This window comes from Zonotrichia leucophrys, chromosome Z (genome assembly GCF_028769735.1).
Source record: "Zonotrichia leucophrys gambelii isolate GWCS_2022_RI chromosome Z, RI_Zleu_2.0, whole genome shotgun sequence".
Lineage (NCBI taxonomy): Eukaryota > Metazoa > Chordata > Aves > Passeriformes > Passerellidae > Zonotrichia > Zonotrichia leucophrys.
In genome coordinates this window covers 52832463-52855093 of record NC_088200.1, presented here as the reverse complement: position 1 = coordinate 52855093, position 22631 = coordinate 52832463, and the positions used below count along the sequence as shown (strand labels likewise).

The following is a 22631-nucleotide window of genomic DNA, read 5'->3' as shown; positions in this document are numbered from 1 at the left end:
TCAACTTCTCAGCCTCTCCTGCTCCCCGTTGCTGCTGTCCCCCAGAGCTGGGTATGACTACTTTCTTCTCCAGGCTTCATATCCAATGCTTTGATGGCATTATGGCCCTATTTGATGTCAATGGCGTGATGAACACTGGTTATCCAGTGTTAAGCTGGACTTTTACATCACCATTCTGAAAATGTAGCGCAGGAAAACTCATTTCCCACTGTTTACCACACAACAGATTGTTTTCTGGCTACGTTTGTACCTTCCTTCAGATGCTACCATTTTGTACACTGAAATATCAAGGCTGCTTTGCATATAACTTCTTTAATCTGAAGTTATTATCATGTCTGCATGCTTTAAGATGCTCGATTTCCTCAATGATTTGTTCTTGACATTATTTCTTACCTCACCTAGCTAATCTGAATTATTACAGATTGACTAGCATGTTATTGTAAAAATATAATATTGTGTAATGCTGGAATTTAAATGTCAGCCAGTAAAGCAAGTGCTAATATCTGACAAACTAAATATTTTGTTCAGTCTTGCTTCAATGACTACTGCTAACCAAGCTATGGCAATCTCATGACACTGGTATCACCAGTTCCACAGCAATAAAAAACCCAAACCAAAGCCCAATCTAAAACCAAACACTCATGTGTTGGTCCATCTGAACAGTCACACCAGGCGTGCACGAACATGATGGTAATCAATAACTCATCAGTGACTCAGCAGAAGGATCGCAGGTGAGATCTGTGCATTTACTGACCTATTTTCTGTCCTCCTTTTATATACCGCCAAGCAGTCACCTAAGCGAACCTATGCTTTTAAGGTGCAATAATTCCAGTAACATTCACTTTCGATACGAGTTACTTCATTCCCATGGTACCGAGAGGCTGGATCCCAGGGGCGGTTTTCCCTGTGGTCTGCGGCGAGCGGATCCATCCTGCCCGCGACGAAAAGGCGGAGGAGGAGCAGTGGAATGCGACAAGTGGCACTAGGTGCGAGGAGCTGCGGCGGCTCTCGCTCGGCCCGGCTGCACTGCGGGACACCGCACCTGCTTTCGGCAGAGGCGCCTCGGTGCCTTGCCAAGCCGCGCAGCCCCAGGCGGCGCGGGAGGAGCCCTGGCCGGGCTAATGTCACCCAGTGCCGTTGCCGTTCCGGCCGCCCCGCGGGGCCGCTGCCGTTAACGGGGCCGCGCCGGGCGCGGGGGGAGGGCACGAGCAGCACCAAGGAGAGGGCGGCTCAGGCCCCTGCCCGAGCCCCGGGAGCGAGGGCCGGGCCCGCCCCCCGCACCGCTCGGCCGCCATACTGCGAGGCAACCCAAACTTGTTACACACGGGCACCAACTCCTCCTCCTCATCCTCCTGCCCCTCCCGCCGCCGCCGCCCTGCCCCCGCCGGCGAGGGGAGGAGGGGGCTGCGCCGGCCCAGCCCCAGCCGCGGGGAAGGCGCCGAGGCAGGCAGGCGCCGTGCGAGGGGAGCGCCGCAGCCCCCCGCAGGTAGGAGCGCCCGGCGGGGCGGGCTGTGCGCCGGCCGGGGAGGAGGAGACGGCGGCGGGGGGCGGGCGGAGAGAGCAGGAGGCGGCGGCGAGGGAGCGGTCGGCGCTGGGGCAGCGACCGTCCGTGCCCGCCGCGCCTTCTCCCGCCGAGGTGGGTGCGGGGCTGGGGGGCCCGGACGTGTGGGGTGGGGGGAGTGGCGCGGCTGCTCTTAAGGAACGCAGTCCGTCCTGCCGCCTGACAGGGCCCGGGCCACCGCTGAGCTCGGGCGGGGGGCTCGGGCGCTGGCAGCCCCCGCCTGCGACGCGGCCGGACCGAGAAGGAGAGGAGGAGCCTCCGGCTGCAGCAAATGAGCGAGGGCTGCCAGGTTTATAAATCTGATTTTCCTCCCACCGCCCCCGAGCCCCGCTGACTCCGGCGTCAGCGACCGCCGGCTGCGGCCCCGCCAGGTGCGTGCCCGGGGTGGCGATCGGGCCCCCGCCGCCCGCGCTTGCCGCACCTGCCGCGGAGACGGGGTCCGGGGGCACGCCCGAGGGTGTTGAGGACGGATGCGAGGCGTTTTCGCCTGGCTGAGAAGTGGTCGGTTTCCAAGGGCCAGCAGCTCAGGTTGCCAGAAGTGTGTCCGGGCGTTTCGGGGAGGCCGCTGTCTGCTGGGAGCCGCCGTCCCTCGTTGGGCGAAGAGAGTACGCGGCACTGGGTGCTTGCCGTGGGGTAACCGGCTGCATGTGTTCTGAAGAGCTGTTATGTGCTGCTTTATGTTTTAGCTGTCAGGAGAGTTTAAATCAGGTTTCCACTGAGGTGCTAAGTTTGCAAGGTACTGGTGAAGAAAGGGTTTTCTGTCCCCGTTTGCCCCTCAGCTAATTCTGAGGGGATGTCCTCACTGCTTCCCGGAGGTGTGGGTTGTTGCATGGTATTTTCCGCGTATACAAAACTACGCATCATGGGCGTTTAAGGGAGAGGGATTGAGTGGATGAATGCAGCCGTGGTAACTTCATTGTTGCAGCTCCTTTCTATTACGTGACTGCCTTTAGCAGGGAGGGGAACAGGAGCTTCATCCTGCCCTGGTGTAGGAGGGAACCTGATGGATCTGTAGGTTGAAGGGATTTTTCAAGTCTGCTTTTTAGTTTAATGCTGAAACGTTTTCCTGCCTTCATGGCGTTATTGTCATGTACCTCTTACGGGGAGTTACTTTGGCTGAAAAATGTGAAACATCGCCTTTAAGTTTATAGCACCCAGGTATTTCTAGTAGCTCTGGAAATCAGTGTAGTGATAAAGCCTCTTTTTTAAAGAAAATTGAAATTCTCGCAATAATTAGCACATGTCTGTTGAGTGCTTTGTGCCCATCAGGCTCAGAAATAGCTACTGATCTCATAGTCCCTTTTGGATACCTGTATGGAGGTTTTGTTAGAGAACTGTTTAATGACTTCTTTTATTAGAAAGAGTGCGAGCTCAGGCAGTTACGCAAGTGCGCCTAAAGGAAGCTGTGCTGGCTGCATGGATGGCGAATGTGGAGGTCGAGCCGGAGTGGGAGTATCGTTTACAAACTGAGTTAGAAAGGGGCATTGTAAGAGAGAACCCAGTGGCTCGTGTTGGGTGAAACACTGTACGTACCATGTTCCCTGCTGTGCAGGGAAGAGCTTTTGTACCGTGTGCTGCCTGGGACGAGCCGGCTATGGATGGATGGCTACTCATTCTTTCTGGTGATGAAGCAGAGATGAATTATAGGTGACTTTTTCCACTGGAAGCAAACGGGTGGCATGAGAATGTGTTACTGCGTTTATATGCTTAGAGGGGGAAAAAGAAAAGGGAGGCTTTGTAAATGGGGAGCTGGATTGACAGATGAAGTCTGTCTTTACTATCATCTCTTGGCTTGTAGAGGAAGTATTTCACCATCTCTCCCCCCTCCTCTGAAGCAATTACTTTATATAGCTTTTTCGATAGTCCAGGATTGCTGCAGAGTCTGCTGACAAAAGCTGCTTGCATTCATACCTACCAAAATAGGTCTATAGCTGGTTTTTAAATTTCTCTCGTGTTTGTTTTTTTTTTTTTTTTTTTTTTAAGAAACAAAAGCCGTTGTAGCTAGTGGGGAGGGTGGTAGCTACTTCCACAACAAATTGTTTGATGTGAATAGTTCTGTTTCAAAACTCTAACATTGATTCATAGGTTTTTCTGGACACTCTTAAGTACAGGTGTGCCCACACCTTAATTTAATATGATGTGTTGCCATCTCTTTGCTGGTACTATGATTCAGTCTCCTTTCCTCTCCCCACCATTTCAGTCCCTGCATAAACAGCTATTACATTGAACACTTGATAACCTTTTCTTCCAAAATGCGTGGATTCATACCATTAAGAGGTCCTGCAAAAAGAAGAGATGTTCTAGATGCCTTGGCACATCCCATGCTGGCCTGTCTCCTGAGCAGCTGAGCCTCAGAGTTAGTTCCCTGCTCCGTGCAGCCTTTCGCTGGGGAGGAGCTGGGGAACTCGAAAGGATCTGTCATCTGCTGAAGGCCACTGGGGTGGAGTTGAAAGCTGCGCTGTGCTTGCTCTGCAGCGCACTCTTGTCCTCTCTCCCACCTCTCTTAGGGGGTGTGTGCCAAGTGAATATTTTCGTTTTAAAATACATTTTCTTAGCTGTTTTCTTGCAGGGAAGCAAGTGGGAGGTCTCTCTCAGTAATGTCGAAATCAATTATTGTTCTGGGCTGTTAGCATTAGATGTAATACTTTAATATGTCACCTAGTTTGCAAAAGGTGTTGGATAAGTAGCTAGGTGGTTGTGCCATAATCTGATTGTTAAGGATGGCTTTTCTAAATGGGAGTCTGAATCAACAGAAATAAAATCTTGGAGCATTTCTATCATGGTTATGTTATCTTGGAACTCCACTGATTGATTGTTTTGTTTTAGTTTTGGTTTTCTCCAGGAAAAAGGGAATCTCAAGCTAGTTGTTGCAACAGGGATTTTGTAGATAACAAGCATATAAAGTATTTCTCCTGAATGTTCAGAGCTGAAGTTATTTAACCCAGGTTTTGCCATGCAGAGGTAATGAAATAATTGTCAAAGTTGACTAACTTGTCTTGTAAGCCTCCAGTGCTTCCAAGTGTTGGATCTTGTTGAATTCATATTTTGTGATTTGAATGAGTTGAAAAGTAGCTTCTGAAGGTATATGACCATAAAAGCATTATTCATGAGTGGATGGTGATTGATAATGAGTCTTACTAAACTAAAAATCAAATACTTGTAGACATGACTGAGACAATTTTTCACAGTGTTTTAAATTCTGGGTAGCATGTGAGAATAAGGTTTGAGATTTAAAGATGACAACAAAAACAAGTAAAACAGATAGGAAACTTTCATTGTGGTAATATTAAACAGTTTGGTGGGGGAGTGTTCTCTGTTGTGCCCTATACTCAGTTGCTGTATGCCATGTTAATTAACTGAAGAAAGGTATGCTCATTTGGGAACTTGCATAATATACAAGGAGCTGGAAGTGCTTTTGGCTTTTTGTTTGGTTGCTTTTTCTGTGAAGTTTTCTGCCTCCTTTTTTCTAACTAGTAATTTCTCTGATGATAAAGCAATGTTTTATAACTTCATCTGGCTTTGCATGGTAGTTCTGTGCCTGAGTGTTTAGGTAGATAGGTAAAAGAAGTGTATTGAAAAGAATGAAGAAAGTCCCACTTAACTTTACTTATGTCTTGAGCTTGGGAAGCTGAAGTGCCTAAAGAGCTGCTTTTCAGTGGAGCATACAACTGCTTGAGTACCAGAAGGAACTTGGGAATGCCAAAAGGCACTGCCAAAGCTTCCATTTGCAGTTAGCTTGCCTGTGTATTGATATAGCTGTGCAAGCTAGATGTGGAAGCTGTTTTAATTGTTTTCCTTCTGATACGAAGGTTTTGTCCTTGTTCTTGGATGGACTGATGAAAGGAACCAAGAATTACTTTTTCTGTTCCCATAGCTCTTCAGCTACAAAGAGAAAAAGTAGAACCTCCTATTTCAGACTAATGTGTGCTGTCATCCTGGATTGGGAAGTTACAGATCTTGCTGTCCAGAATGGGATTAATGAGGTCTTACATTTAATTGTATTCTGGCCAAACAGCTTTTATGTTCTTTTATCTGCCTGTAAAGTTCCAGGAACGCGAAGGCCTGTTTAGCTTCTGGATGTGCTACTTTAGCCTGCTTTCATTCACCATGAGGGAGGATACTGCCTGCAGTAACAAGTATGTTGAGCTCCTCTTCTAGCCAAGGGTGTCCAAGAGCTGCTGTGTTTCCTCCTTCTCCCTGTAACACCAAGTTGTAGTGCAGTGAGCTTCTGGGTATGTCTGTCTTTCTGAAAATAAAATCAATAAATGTACCAGAACTTACTTTTACTAGGTGTAGTGCTTTCTCTTTTTTGATTATGGGATGGAGGAGGGAAAGAAGATTTGTATTGAATGAAGGGTCATGAGTGTTTTTTTCAGTACTGTAACTCTGAGACTTTTGACACATTGGTCTTTTAAAGCACTAAATAGCAGACTTTACTTCAGGAGTATGTTGTTCTGTACTGAGAGAGCCAGTTCTTGTGGCCTGGGTGAGGGGACAAAACAGGTGCCAAATTAATAAAGAACTGTAAACAGATGAAAATAAAAATCTGTAGATGTAAGGAGATAAGGAACTTAGGAACCTTTATAAAGACTACACATAGTTAATTGAAGATCATTAGAACCAAGTTTGTTGGTACAAGAAATAGTGGACACATTTTTATTTTTCTCTGCTCTTCCACCTATTTCTTTTTTTCTCTGTTCATGTACAGCAGTGAACTCATAATCCACTAGGCATTTTCTGCATTGATCCTCTTAAAAAATTAGTATTAGCCTATATATGAAGCAGGCTAAAGAGGATTGAACACTGCTGCAAAATTAGTACCTGTTGGCCTCATTGGAAGGACAGGCAGGTTCCCTGTTTCTTGTATGGTTGTGTGTTCCATTGCAGGGTTGTGCAGGCTGAGCAGATATGTAATTGATAAAGCACTGGTATGGAAGTGACTTGGGAATATATGGAGTTAGCAGACTGGGAAATAGTGATGTCGTTTGTGCATCTGATTGCTTAGCTGGGAGACAGAAACGAATATGCAAAGCAGGGGAGGGTTTATGGAGATGGCTTGTTCTACTGGGAAAGCAGGGAGGCGAGGAGAAACTTTTACAGACTTGGTTAGCTCTTTGCTGGTGTACAACAGAGAAGAGAGACCAAAGGTTGCCTGGAACCTAAAGCAGGTCTGACAGAACTGCAACAAGGCGAGACAATGGGGAGGCTGGAGTTCCTGTGCCTGAGTAAAACCTCCAGGTCCATACAGATTTGCATACATTGCTAATGGCAGAGCCAAGGAGTAGGGGGAAGAATGCATGAAACGTGATTATAGTTCTTGCTTTGTTGAAGAGTGGTTTTCACAGCCAGCCTTTAACAGTATTTCTGAGGTTTTTTCCTTCTCTCAATATAAAGAAGGCATTCTTCTTGCCCCAAATCGTTGATTTATAAGTATATGCTCAGTTGTGCTTTTTTTTAATAAACAAATGATACTGTATGAACTTTGCCATTGAATATACAAAGAGATGAATAGAAATGTGAAGGCTTTTTGTTTTTATAGAATGTCTTTGTTCTCATTTCCACTGAAAGAGATAATGAGTTACAATTGTGTGTTAGTGGAAAAATAATGCAGGATGTGGGGAAGAGACCTAGAGATGTGGAAGCTCTTGGATTTATATGTGAATTCTCTCTCTGTGTAGATTTTAGATATTCTGGGGAGAATGGAGCAATATAGACTTTTTAAAAAACAAAATGCACATTGAATTGACGTCTTAAATCAGGTCATTGAAGTTGTGCTTGACATTGGTTAGGTTTGTTGTAATTAAACTCATAATTATGGAACACTTCAGAAGGAGCTGTTTTTGGTTTTGCTGAGTATGATACGGACTGGTCAAAGTTTATGTGAGGACGCATTTAATTCCATAATTTAGCTCCATAAAATGCATTAGTTTACCTTTCTGGTTTGCAGATCATTTCTTGTGACAGTAGGAAACACTAAACTGGCAATACTGTGTGGTGTTTGGGACTGTCATATGGGCATGGAGAATACTGGTTTGTTTGCTAGAATTACAGTAACTTGTAAGAATGCATGTCAATGCAGTATTTTACATATACTCTTCTCTGTGCTTTCACCTCATCTAGTAATGCTTGAATTTATTCAGAAGATATTTATTAAGTCACATTTAAGAAATAAAATCCCAGTTGTTGCAAGCAGAACACTTAACTGTTCAGTAAAATCAGATGAGACTCTTTTTGTTTGTCTGAGGATGTAAGGAAGACAGTGTGTGGAACGGGGGGGGGGGGAATCATTGGACCGGCTGATACAATGACAGGCTTTGGGACAATCAATATTCTCTCGACCTAATCTTATAAAATATTTATTGCCCTTCTTTCTGAGCCCCATCTTGGATGTTCTCAGTAGACTGTAATTCATGCCAGACATTGCACTGTGGGCCATGAGGTATTGCTGTGTCTAAATCTGTACTTGTTTGAGTATTGTAAGAACTCTCTGCAAAGCATTTAAGAATTAAGAAGAGTGGTCTGCGCGCAGAAGTTAATAATCAGGCCCTCGTCTTGCTAGCAGGTTTGTGTGGGTGGAACGTAGCTGAGGCTGGGCATATGCCTGCTGAGATTGCCCTCTAGTACAGGGACCTGCACAAATACACTCTCTTGACCTCTCAAAATAACAAGGACAAAAATCCAAACCAAACAAAACCCCCCATGACAACAACAACAAAACGATCCAAACCGGCCAAAAACACGCACACAACCCCCCCTAAAACAAAAACCCCAGTAGCAAGCTTTAGTTGACTGCAGATTAGGAGTCTGCTGAACCAGTGCTATGCTTAAAGCTTTTTTTTCTCCCATATAGCTGTTGTTTCTCCACTAAAAGTGCCCTAAAATGGCCAGAGGCAAGAAATTCAGGCATTCCTTTTTCCACTCAGCAACTGAATATAATTACTAAGGATTTGCTGTAGGTGAATATGTATGCGCACACAGATCCCCATCTGTGTATGGGTAGATGTACCCCGCCCAAAGTATCTATTTGTCAGAGGATTATTGATTGATCAGACCTGTAGGTGTAAAGAAAATAAGTGCCTTTGATGGAATTAGTGTCTCCGTCAAGAAAGCAAAGCTACAAAAAACTCTGCAAAGCCATTAAAAAGTGTCTGTATTTTGCACAGTGGTAGTCAATGTTTTCTTTCCTGTTAAAATCTAGTCTTACTTAGATGAGAGAGTGACTGCCTTTTTCTTCATTAAATTGTTGGGATTGTTGAAAATCTAAATGTTTAGATGTTTGGCCTTATGGAAATAAATTTACTGCTTAGTTATATCTTACTTAGGTTTTAGTCAGCATCAGTGATACTGATAAACTGCCTTGAAAGGTCATCTTGATTATCTTCTAGGTAAGTGAGACATAGAATGTAGTTTCATTTCTTTGGTACTGCAGTCAGTTGTGAAGGATTGTGTGATGAATATTTGAGACCTTTCCATAGGCTTAAAAGCTTTTATTTCTACAATTTCCTCTCTCTGAAGAATTAAAAAATAAAAGAACCAACCCATAGGTATACATTCACAGTATATTAGTTGTTTAATGTACTTGACTAGCTATTTTTAATGAGAGTCAATACTACTGAAATAGTTTCTTTCTTAAGATATGTAGATAAATTTATTCTAAATGTATGTTAAATCTTACCTTTTATGTGTCTAAGGGATTTTTTACTCCAATGTCAGAGGATATGTGGCACAAATCTACTTCATACAAACATGTGACTGTATAAATGTGTATATTGGCTCATGTGTGTATTAAGATGTTGATAAGAACGCATTTTTAGATGGTTGAATTTGCCTCTTTGGAATTAATTTAAAATTATATTTTAAAAAGACATCTGTTTTGCAGTTGCCTTGAAATGGGCTGCCTATGTGCATAAATTGTGCATCGAATGGTACTTGCTGATATGCAGGAATTCCACTGAGATTTTTTAAGAACTTCTTTTTTCCTCTTTAGCACTGACAACCATCAGAGGATTATTCAGATGCTGTCTTGTGTTCTCTAATTTAATTGTTGGCTTTTATGAGAGTTCAGTTCCTGTTGCTGCATGTCTGCCTCTGTTTTTCGCCATAGCTCTGCTTTCCATCTTCTGGAATAGGATGGAGAGTTATTGTATGTCAATTGTTTTGAAAAAAGGAATTTCTCAGCAGATTATGAAATGATGCTCTTGATCAGGTGGAGTGTCTGATGGCCTGTGCAACATCTGGTTTCTGATTAGTGTTTGCTGAGAAGGCAAAGAAGATTAATTCATCTTCTTTGAAGATGAATTAGCTGTAGTGTGAGGAAGGGATGATGCTGAAGTGGATTTGGGAGCGTGTCCGGGGGGAATGGGCGAGCGCAGCAGAAAGTCACTTGAGCAGGAGTAGTTACAGTTTGTCTGTGGACGGTAAATGGAGTCAGCTGTGCTAATTTCTATTCGGTAAATGGCCTCTGAGAGTCAAAGGTGCTAATGTGGCCCTGTCATTACACTGCGTCTGGCAGGGAAGGAAGCTTTGAGGTTTCCACAGAGAGATGTTGGCCTGCATATTTCCATGGCAACAGCCATCCTGTACACGGTTAAAACCTTTGATTAAAGATACAGAAGGGAGGGTGAGATGTTTTTAAAGTTACAAATGTATAGCTTTAACTTGATCTTTCATTTTAACAATATCCCTTATTTACAGTCCTTGGAGTGTGGAGATATTTATATGGAACAGAGCTGTCCTTTTCCCATTTGACAGACTTTGAGATGGTATTTGGGGGCATAAGTGATGTTCTGGAGATGAATATCTGACTTTGATTGTAGCTGCACCAACATCACTCCACCAGCTTAGTTGCTGTTTGTTCACATTAGTGTATTTTGTACCAAAATTCTACTCAAAGTTTATTATGCAAGGAGTTTGTTACTAATAAAAGTGTTTGTGAGAATTTGTGCAAGAATTTTAAATAAGTTAGAGACAAAACTTCTAAATTGTTTTAGATGGTGTGTTCTATTTTTTTTTATCTTTTACATAAGCAGGAAAGGTGAGTTTAGCTCACATCCTCACCACATGGCTTAGAAAGTAACAAGATTTCTAGTTAAAAAATCTTTTCAAAATTTATTAACTAATAAAACACTACTAATAAAGCTATTTATACTTTAACTTAATCTTTAAATATTTTATCATAAAGACTCATGCTACAGAGTAAGCTTTCTTAACTAATCATAACACACAAACCTACAATACTATACCCTAAAACTCTAAACTTTCCTCTACTTAGTTTAATGTGTTTCTACTTTAAACTATAAATCCACATTCTCACTTCCAACACCTAAATTTAGAAGACTTTTCCAAAGTCTCAGATCAAATCCTATGTTTAGTTCTAAGCTTTGTTTTACAAGCCCAGAGTTCTGAGAATTCCCTGCATTTCAGATTCCAACATTTGAGGAAACAAACTGCTAATTCTCTGTTGAATAAGACTTATTTTCAAAGTGCAGGAACATGAGATAGCCTAAACTGTAGTTTCTTGAGCAGTGTAGTAGCTGATGTGCAAAAACCTTACACTGGGGGGGAGAGCAAACTGTTCCTGCAGAAACTTAGGCTTTCTCTTGGCTTGCTGCACCTTCACATCTCTGCCTCCTTTCCCCATCTCTGTGTTCTTGACAGTATTTTTCTTCATGCAGTGATGGCCAGGTATCAGGATTGCAAAAGCAGTCTGCCCAGGTTAGCTGTTCTTACTTGTAATTCTCAGTGCACCATGTTGCACTTCCTGGGAATTTTTATTACCAAAAAGCACTAGAACTTTGCCACCCACCACTTTTCTTGGATCATCCTTGTGAAGAAATAGTGAATTACTTTTGCGTTTCACGTTTATGCTAGAAGAAGTTGAGCTGTAATACCAGAACTAATGCAATGGGACCTTTGCAGAAGGATGAAATAAAACTGTTTCTTCTGTGCCTTTGCTTTGGACAACTAGGCTGTCTTTTTGCTTTGGACTGATCAGTGGTGACTCTAGGTGAGGCCGTTGCTACCTTGGTGAGGCCGTTGCTACCTTGGTGCTACCTGACTGCATGCAGAATCACTCCAGCATTTTGCCATCATTTCTTTCAGAAGGGAGAGGTGTACAGATGCTACTAAGCTTAGTGGTTGGTGATTGATAGTTTAAATGGACAGAGTTGCCTAGGGTTGCCAAAACAGGAAATTTTAGTGCTTGCAGATGTAAAGGCTGTGCAGACTGTGGTTAGTACGAGCCTCAAGTACTGCTTCTGCCTTGACCATGAAGCAAAGCATCCTTCATGCTGCACTTATACAGGTCCCTGATGTTCCTTGAGAGAGTTTATGGTACTGAACAACCCAGTTGGTTACTGTGGAAAGTTCATAGTGACTGTGCAAACAGGACTGGAAAGTTCATGGTACTGGAAGATATCCCAGAAGGATAGAAGGATAGTCTCCATTATAGAAGAGGTAGGGGAAAGAATACTTGGAGGAGAAATTATAAAGTATTGCAAACTCCCTTTTTTCATTTAGGCTGCAAAGGATAATGATTCTGTTACTAATGTGTGTAATTTTTTATTAATTCCCATGTGTTTGGAATGGTTTACAGTGACTTCTGATATGAATAGGTATTTCTGCTCACTTTGAAATAAGAGTTATGTGTTGTCTGCTAGGGATCTAAGTAAAAGCAGAAAACAGGTCTTTGTGACATCCGGACCACATATCAAATGGACATGGCAGCATAGTTACAGCATTTCCATCCATTTTCTCGAATTAGAAAGGTCAGTATGGGTGTTTGATTTTTTTTAAAGTAGGCAGAGGATGAGGCATTGTTTTGACAATTTTTGGTTTTAAGCAGAGTTAAACAGATGCATTTTAAAGCCAAAGTAGCTTTTGGGTCAAGTTGCCTTAGTGCCTGAATGCAGGATGTCATGCTGTGAAAATAGTATGAATGCAGAACGTCAAGTGAATATAGTAACATCCAGGAAGATCATGTCTTCTGAGAGAAGAGTGCTGTCAGTAAAACACCAGTCACAACCCCCCTCTCTCGGGTTTTGTTCTGGTGATTACCACCGGAGAAGAAAGTTGTGCTGTTTTTTTTCAGCTTCTGCAATGTGGCAGAAGGACAGTCCCATAGCACTTTTAGTGCTAGGAATGGATTGGAATAATGCTTGAGAGTAGAAAGCATTATTTGTTAGCTTGCTTCTCTCTCAGTTACAGCTAAGATTCTAACCACTGTTTTAGGGTCCTGAAAACTTGTTTGCAAACTTTGTGAGGATTTATGTCCTGTGTAGAGGATAATAGAGAATAATAGAGAATAAAACCAAGCAAGATCCAGATAAATAACATCAATTGAAACTGCCTAAAAGGGAGATAGAGATGTCTAGAGGTGGGAATTAAGTGGTCTAAAGGATACTGAAAGTGTGTATTCGAGTTTGTAGATGGGTACATAAAATGCAGAACAGACTCTGATGATCTGAACATGTGCTTCTGGTTGGAGAGGTGCTGTGGCAGCTCTGAGCTTGAATGTTCAGACCATGATGTTTGGGTAGTCTTTGAACATTTTGCCCTGATCCTGAAATGTCTGCCTGGATAAAGCTCAGCTGGAATAGATATGCGTCTAGAAGATAATACTGTAGCCTTTGTTCGGGTTTTGCAGAGATAGTGAAAAATGTTTGGCTTCTGAATAATGTTTCAATGATCTCACTAGGAAGAGCAGTGTGGATTTTTAATGTAGTACTTACATTACAGCCAGTAACACCATAAAAATGGTTGGTTAGATGTCGTTGCAGGATTGCTGCCGTGACTTCAAAACTCCTTCAGATGTGATCAAGTGACTTCAGCAGGCTCTTTTGAGACCTTTCCTGAGGTGTTGAAATCCTTTGTGGTTGCATGAGTTCAAGATTTTAAAGCCCTGAGATGTAAGACTTTATATAGTCCAAAATTGTACATGTAGCTGAGATTCTGTATTTGGTTACTTAGGCAACGTGCTATTATTTTTTTTCTTTATACATTGCCACCCCTGAGTGTGCCCTCTATTCAGATAGATGAACCCTTTGGTTAGGGTTAAAATTAATCAAATATTGACAGTAAAGCCAAAAGCATTTTTACAGGCCATACTATCTGAAGGTGGCATATGTTAAGATTCTTGTGGGAAGCAAGAGAAAATGAAATTTTATTTGCTGAGATACTGAAAATAATGATGCATATCACTTTTAGCATTCAAAGAGGGAAAGTACAGTTTTGAGCCACTGTTTGTTTTGGCAAGTCATTTTTTTTCAAATGCATTGATGGAACTGTTTGTACTGTCCTGAGCCAGAACAATGTCAGGTGGGTACTGCATGTACTGGAACAAGCAACTTTAGTGTTTCCTGAATCATCCTGAGTAGAGGAATGTGAAGGACAAAACTGTAATAAAAACAGATGATTATTGCTTTTCACTGAAAGAGAAAAGTTGTAGCTAAAATTCAGCTTAGTTTAAATTCTTATGTTTCATTTCCTTTACTCCAAAGGAGTTCATAAAAACATAGTTGATACCTTGCTTTTGAAGACAAATGTATTCCATGTGACTTAGAAGCCAGGCTTCATTAAAATTAAAATCACTTTAGTCTAAATTTTAATATCAAGCTTCTCAGTAATTGTTTTAATGTGAATTTTTAATATAATAAAATAATAATAAATAATTATTATTAATATTTATTTAATAATAGTTACTATTAAAATAATAAACAAACAATAAATAAATAAAATAGTAATAAAATAATTTTTAAATTAAAACTGCAAAGATAGAGTTGGTGTAGTGTGTTTTTAGTGACTGATAAGTGTATGTTGTTATATAAATCAGGTTACATATGTAGGTGTTTCTAGTACCTAGGACAAAGATGTATTGTATATAAAGCTTGTTTTTCAGTTGCCTTAAATTCCTAATACTATCATGTACATCAAATTACACACATAGCTGTTTGTTCTCTTTGCACATTGGCACAGATTTTCCAGACTCATGCCGAACCAGTAGTGGCATTTGTGCCAAAGGGTTGAGTGTTTGGAATAAGAGGGAAGGCGTGCGGTATCCAGGACAGCACTAGCAGTGTGATGATGGTGTTTTCTGGGGCTCTGCTGTGATTTGTATCACAAATCTGTACACAGATCAGTCTGTGTAGCGATTGTTCAAAACCTTGTATTTGTATTAGTACTTTGAGTGCCTGTGTTTGTGGCAGAGGCAGGGAGTGGGAAGGTGAATGCTGTTAACTGTTCATGCTCAGCAAGATGAAGAATTCATCAGAGGCTCTGTCGTGGCCCAGCTGCTAGCCAGCAAGTTACCCATAGGAGTAAAGTACTTGTGCTTGTTTTGGGGTTGAACTTTGTGGCAGGTGGAAATCAGGAGTTCACCAAAACAGCTGAGTGTTTGCTGTGGTAATTGTGGCATGTGTCTGGACTTTGGCTGTAACTCACTGCTCAGCTCTTTGGCAGGAGGACAGTGTGATCTGGTTTTAAAGCCTGAGGTCTCTGAGAGGCATGTGAAACAGCCTAGGTCGGAAACTGCTGAAGGGGGAGAAACTGTGATAGCAAGGAGGATCAGTAATGAGGCTTAATGCTTCTTGTGGCCATCTGCAGAGTTGAAAACGTTTTAGTGAGGTTTGCTGTTCGTTTTGTAATGGGGGGTCATGTAGACATGCATCACAGAGGCATACATTGATTAATCAAGAAAGTGTTTCTAGTGAGAACAGGAAACACTTAAAAACCTGAGCTTTTTATTAGCACTTGCCATTTCCTGTCCAGCCTCTCTGTTTGGTGAAATACAGGAGTTTTACTTCTGGAATTGAATGCCTTAATTCACAGCATTAAGTGGCAGCAGCGATGACTGCTGCTGTGGGAGCCTCACTGGGGCTCCAGCCTGCTTATTGGCCATGACAATCTGGCAAAACTTTCTTGAATGCAAGGTTTCTTTATCTGCTTACATTGCTGCCATGTTTCTTCAAGTTTCTCAGGATGCCTTGATCATTTTCAGGATATAAAGCACTTCTTACTTTTCTATCTCCCAAAGTACAGTTTGAGAGCTTCTTTGTCCATTTTCAGAACTGTGATTTAATTTTAATTCCTGATTGTATTTGTTTTTCAGAGTTTGTGTGAAAAGGTTGAAAGTATTCCTGTATTACTGTGATGTGACATAAAGCAAGGGTAGTTTAATCTTTTGTAGTTGATGAAAATGTGAGCTTTAAATAACATTCAGGAAGCAGAGAAGAAATATAAGAAGATATATATGAGAGGTTGAGGAAGTAGTTATAAAGGCTTCGTAAGCTCTCTTCCAGCAGTCACACTGTGCCTGATAAAGCCAAATTAGGTAGTTCCCTTTATGTGGAAAAGAGGGACTTGGAGGTTGTGAAAGGATGATGTTTGTTGCTTTCACAATTAATGAGTTCCATTTTCAGCAAAAATCTAAAGACTTTAGGCTCATGTCATATTGGTGGCTTTATGGTGCTACCAGTGCTGTCATATTCTGGTGGCATTTGAGGGCCCCAAACAGGCAGATGTGTTAAGAGTTTGTGGTACCTAAATGCCAGTGGGAAGCATGGTCATTGCCACATGAAGTAGTTTGAAAGAAGAAGAAAGTGAGCCTTATGGAAGGGGAGAAGCAGAATTTTGAAGATAATTTGAGTGGTCCTCCTCCTTTGAATCACTCAACTTTGCCTTTAGCTGTTATATCTGAAAATATACTTTCCAGGTAAGTCCTTCTGTGGAAGTGAATCCCAAATGCTTGGAGGAGGGAAAGGTCGCAGTAGCTTTTAGTTTATGGAATATACAGCAAAATTAAAAAGGTATGGGGCAGGGGATATAAGCATCGGCCACGTGTTTGAGCTATGTGGCACAGACATCAAGAGTTAGGAAGGGCGTGGAGTTGGGAAGGATGGAGAGCTGTATAAAAAGAAAGATGTGTGTGATTTACATTTTCTTACAGAAAAGGTAATGTCTAGATTTTCAAGTGAATGTGTCGTGTGGAAAGAGGAGATGACTTGCTCTGAAAAAATGCTTCCATGCAATTTCTAGATGTTGGTGTTTCATTGTGGAGTGAAACTATAGTGTGTATTACTGATCTGATGGAAGGTGAAATACGTATTATTCTGATTCATACATTACCTTCTTGGTATACCCACGGCAAGTATATCAGCAAAGCCCATGATCACGTTTTTCTTCTCCTGCCCTCCAGTTTGCTGAGAAAAAGGTAACTAGTTTTATTTTTTAAGGTATTTGTGCAGAGAAGTAAATTCATTGCATTTTGTAAATCTAGTGGAATTTTACTGATATCCTTCCTGTGCCAGAGCATTAGAACTTGCAAACCTTACTGATGCTGATTACCATATTCACACTATGATAAAAATTTAAAGATAATGCAGTTGATTATTGCTTGTGTTTTTGCATCTACGTATACCAAATATGCTGGAAATTCATTTCTACAGATGAATTTTCCCTAAGGTTTGTATTCAGGCTGCACTGATTGATCCTTGGCATAGTTGTATCAATAAGCTAAGTCCTAAATAGGCAGCTGGTAATAGAATTGGGTTTTTAGAGGGCAGCCTTATTGGCATATGGCTCTCATTATGGGGCACTACCACATCTAAAGTCATTTTAGTTCTTGATGTTGCAGTAGTGCCGTGTAGGGATGGTGTGATTGCTCCAGGGAGAAGATGGAAATGCCTCGCATCACTCAGCTGTCCTCCTGCTGATTAAGGAGTGACACTGTCCGAGATGCCTTTAGGAGGCAGGCAATTATTTTCAGACAGAGAGATGTTAACCAAGAACTGAAGCCTTATGGGAACAAAGGATAAGCAGGGCTGGAGAGAGGGGAGGCTATTCCCAAAACATTTATTTTGCTGCTTTTTAGTATTAGTGTCTCTTGAGAAAGTCAGCTCACAAGTGCTAAATGCTTCACCATGTAAATGGAAAACCTATGTGAAGAGCTAAGTGTTCCCTGTTTCATATTCTTTATCTTTACACTTGCTCAAATGTAAAACAACTTAGTGCTAATTTGCATCCTGTTAGTGAGACCAGCACTGATGCTCTTTTTTCTTTCTACTGATTTCAGATAGTATTTCGGGGGTTGTTTTGTTTTTGTTTCAATACTGATCTAAAAGCTAGTTTTTTTAAGCAGCAAAGGGATTTATATCCAGCCGGCTGCTGCCATGTGGTCATTATTTTTGTGGCAGACTCATTACTTGATGACAAAATTCAGGGCATTGCCAACTGCTCAAGGCAACCATTTGCTACTGTCCTTGTAATAGAGCTCTCGGAACAGCCATGAAGCTTGAGTTGCAGGTAAGAAATTAAATTTTTAGATATTTTGTTAGGCAGAGTAAATTAAAAGTTCATTTAGAGATTCTTCTAGTAAATGAGGTGTCACATTAGGGAATAATTTAGTGGCAGTGGAAAAGAATTTAACTTGTAAAGTGGTGTAATCTAGGCTCCAAATGGGTGAGGTTTACATGGTGTAGTCACTGTTGACTGATCAATTTCATTATATCATAACTAACAATGAAGCTGTTTGAATTGCTTAGCAGATTGAAGTTTCCTAAACTGACTCTTGAGTCATATTGCCTATGTAGAGATTAATTGTAAGTGTTGTTATGTGTACATCTACATCAGGATATCTTTCTGTGACTAGTTTTCATCATTTCTGTAATAGCCTTGGTTCATTTGGAGACATAGAGTTGTAGTCCCCAAGAACAGCAATGCCTCAGTAAGGGCCTCAGTGTTGTCTACTAGGACCTACTGGGAAGCTGTTTTCTTTGTTGTTGTTGTTGGTACATTGTTTATACATACTGTATGTTTTCTATTGCCATACAGCTTAAATGTGAAGAAATCGTGAAAAACACTGATACCTGTTTTGAGTAAGTTGTAGCTGAACAATTGGCTGCTTTGTTTGCACTGTAAGTGTGCAAAACTGTAACTTGAATCTTGAGATTTATTTTGAAGATGTCAGGCTTTGGTGTGATTTTTAGAAATGTATACAGAATAATCTGTGTTTAGAAAAGTGGATGGCAGCTGCATATCACTATTTTTTGCCCAAAGACATGAAGTTAGATGAATAAATGGGGGTTGGGATGACAGGCACAGACCTCAGTTGTGCTTGTGCTCTAGAATGTACTATTGCATTTTCTGGTTATTGCTTTTGAATCGTGCCAGTGCTTTTGCTTTTATTGAAACTTGTGGTATGTATTGCATAACTAGCATTTGCTTTTTCTGGTTTTGTGATCCTAAAAGTTTAACTGTACCTTGGTTATCAGCATCACTGAAGCTCACTTGAATAAGTGAATGGAATGTACTCTGCATAAATGCACTATCAGTAGGGTGTTGTTTGGAAATGTGTGCAAAACAAAAGGGCAAACCAAGAATAAAATCTGCCTTTTAGAAGGCATCAGAATAATCTTTTATGCGTGTAAAAGATCTCTTTTCTTTAATAGCAAGAGTCTTATTATACCGAAAGGATACTGTTACATTTTAATTACATTGATGCTTTGTCTAATAAAAAAAAATGTAGAGGTGAATCTGTGTGCACTTTGAGATGCTAAGAATTTAAGAAGAAACTTACCTGGTACTCACTTATCGTGTATATTTTCTTCAGTATTTTTTCAATATGTTAATTATTCTTTAATATGTTTTAATATGACTTTTAGTCAAGGTCTCACTGAACCTTTGAATTACCAATGAATTTTTAGATAATTTGGTCAGAAAAAGAAGACCAAAACTGGAACAATGACAGAAAAGCAGATTCAGAGAAATGAATGTTTGTCATTGAGTTGTTTATTGGCAGTTGCATGTGGAGTGCTGTCTGAAGTTCGATATCATAAAATTTCTTTTTCTCTCCTACTATGACAAAAAAGGTGTGTATATTTATGTTTATTTCCAGGGAGATCAGCAGATAGCAGACTAGAGATGATGATGTAGTGTGCAGAATGGGGAAGGATTTTGCAGCAGATGAGATGATGGCAAACAGAAAAAATTGGATACCTCTCTTGAGGAAGTCCATCGTTGTTGGGAGGGGAAACTCTCCTGAAGAATGTAGCTGAGTGGATGGTGTGCATAGATCACTGTGCAGGGAGCACTGAATGGCTGCAGGCAGGGGAGTAGAGTTTGGTCTAGTGGTGGTAGGTACTTCAGGAAGATTTTGCCACAGCAGGCTTTTTTTTTGTTTTGGTTTGGTTTTGGAGGCTGCTGGGAGATGAGGATTGTTTTTGTGGGTGCAGGTGGTTTTTCTTTGCAGTCGGAGGGATTTGAGAGGGTGGTCCCATCTATCAGTGGGAGATGTGTGTGATACAGACCTGCTTTTCTCGTGAATGGCTGAAACCTGGCACATGGTAACTTTCATTGGGGAGCGGTAAGCCGATACTTCTGGTCTGCAGTAGCTATCTTTGGTGTTTTGCTCTCTCCATTTTCTCTCTGGGTATGTAGCTGTGTCTGCTTTTTCCTATTCCTTTCTCTTTTTTATTTTAAGCTAGTGCCACATGACTGCTGTCTTGCATAAGTCTCTACAGCCTTGTTTATTGATGCACTTGAGTACAGACTATTATTTTGTCTTTGCTTTTGTTCCTGTCGCTAATGTGGTAATTAGTTTTCCCCTGAGCTCTGCAGGTGCTGGCAGACAGGAGCAGAGGTGCCGGTGCTCTGGGGCACCTCTGCTCACCTGGCAGCAGTGCCTGCTGCTGTGGGAGCCTCACTGAGGCTCCAGCCTGCCTGTTGGCCATGGCCTCCACTGCAGGCCATGGGCAGCCATCTCCAGGAATAAAAGCATGGGAACTGGCTGTTAGGGAACCTCAGATGGAGCCTCTGGGCGGCCCAAGGTGTGAGGGCATAAACCGCAGCCAGCGGTAGCAAGTGGAACTGAGAGTGTTTCTCCTGTGAAAGTTGTGTCCCTCTCCACCGCTTCTTTCATTTTACACAAATCACATTTTACCATTGTTTCTTTTCCTTTTTAGCCTACAAAACCATGAATTTGCCAGATAATTTTCATAATGCTGTTTTTTTTAATGTGCTGTGCATTACTGCTTTTTAGTCAAGGAATTGCGCTGTAGACTTCAGCTGAAGAAGTGTAGTTGCAGATTAGAAGTGGATAGTGTTCAGGTTTTCTTTCTCATTATTCTGTCAAGAATGAAGTGGTTAAAACAATGAGAGGTTTCCGGTTACCATGTTTGTATCAGTTGACTACGTGTTTTTCTTATTAATGAACTGTAGCTGAGTAGTTGGCATCTGCTGTGAGGGAGGGTGAATGGGAGAGGGAAATGATCAACCATCAGTTTTGTGACTTTGCTTTGTAGCTATTTAACACAGTGCAATAAAACTTACCAATTTTGGCAATTCAGAATGATCCTGGCAGTCTCACATTGTTTTCTGTGTGAACAAAGTAGCTGTGACTGTTCTGGTTGTTGCTATTAGCCTTCACCAGTCTAAAATAAGGTCCACAAAAACTGCTGTGAAACTAATGATCTCTTTTGAAAAAAATCACAGATGTTTGAGATTAGTGCAGGCGCTTCAGCAGCGTGACCAGGGACCAGACTGGGGGTAGGCAGAACAGCATGCCAGAGCAGAAGCCAGTGGTGCATACTGGCTTTTGCAGTTAAAATGGTTTGCAGAAATAGTGCTGACAAAGTCACCCCATTGCATGAGCTACCAGAGATGCAAACAATCAAATTGTTTGGGAAGAGTTGCAGTGACTGAGTTGCCATGCTTTATTTGGCCTCTGAAAAAGTCACTGTATAAATGGTAACTGAACAAAGAAGTCAGTTTAAAAAAGTAGTTTGTTCTAAAAAGTTTTAAGTGACTTTAGGTGATAGCATCATGATCTTGAAATTAGTTTAGGTAGGCAATATAAATTTGCTGTTAGAATTTTACAACTGGGAGGATTTCAAAAAGCTCAGTAAAGTAAGGCACTTATATTTGCTTGAAAGACCTAAGTAAAATGAGTGCATAGCCCAATTTTCATGACTGTTTTTTCCTTTTATATTAAATGTTGCTTTAAACTTTAAAGGCATCAGTCAATCAAAGAAGCCTGTACTTTTCAACATTTTTCTAATAAATATAAGTAATTATATCACTGTATTAACATGTATTGTAGTAGCTAACATATAATATATACTAATATATTATTATAAGTAATTATAGTAATTACATTATTAATCATGTAAATACAAATTTTCTTGTCTGGAAGTCTGGTGCACGTCAGGATCCTGAAGCGCCCTATTTGCTTGAAGTTATTGTTATTCTGAGGATGGATGAGGAAACTTCGGAAAGAAAAAACAAGTTATACGTGTTTCTTTGATCAGAGAAGCTACTAGTCACAAGCTTAGGAGTGTTTGCTTGTTATAGTGTCTGCCTTCTGGATTTGGATTTGTGGGTGAAAGAAACAGATGAAATATTTCAGGAAGTAGTCAAGAATGGAGAAGAGGCTCCTTGAGCTCAGTGTCAACTGGCTATGTTTTGTCCATCTTCTGATTGATCGGGATTCATTGCTTCTGAGGGGACCACCCGTGCCTTCAGAGGCTTCAGACATACAGGGCCTCTGGGAAAGGGACTGTTTTTATCTCTGTATCAAGAGTAGCACTTCAACGCCAGGCATTAGATCAGTGATCCTCTTCTGCTTAAGAATTTGTAGTCTTGTGAAGGGAAAGACTGGTGTAGGAGGAAAGATCCTCAGTTGTGCTGGCACTTGCTGTTGACTTCACTTTGGCAGATGATACGCAGGGTAAAGTGTTCTGCTAAACCCTTTGGTAACCCATAATGCCTTCTTCAGGGTAGAAACAGTGTAAGCACAACTGGTCTGGTCAAATAATAGTTTGGACAAGATGTGTGATACTGAGGGATGAGAAAGGTCCTCCAAACCATGGCAAAACATGACATAATGCTGCTTTTCTTTTGCTCCAGACTCTCCCAGAGAGCTTCAGATCCAATGTCTGGTTTTCAGAGAGAGTTTTGTGATAGCTAGCATGTATGTGGAATGCGCAGTGTCTGGAGGCTGAAACTTTTCCATTTATGCGATTTTATAGTCTGTCAATTTACAGTTCTACAATGAAATTTTTCTTCACATGGGATATCCCAT

The 22631-nt window shown here is 41.3% G+C and overlaps 1 protein-coding gene across 12 annotated transcripts in view; it reads left to right on the top strand.

Moving 5' to 3' along the window:
• The first annotated feature begins 1284 nt into the window (after positions 1 to 1284).
• Positions 1285 to 22631, top strand: part of SEMA4D (semaphorin 4D) — a 100217-nt gene continuing 78870 nt past the window's right edge. For 7 of the 12 annotated variants that reach the window (XM_064736226.1, XM_064736225.1, XM_064736227.1 and 4 more), the window contains exon 1: positions 1562 to 1636. The gene's annotated coding sequence lies outside the window, so the exon portion shown is untranslated. Of the gene's footprint in view, positions 1487 to 1561; positions 1637 to 1734; positions 1933 to 22631 lie in introns of those variants that run through there. The other 5 variants (XM_064736218.1, XM_064736220.1, XM_064736224.1 and 2 more) reach the window with 3 other exon arrangements.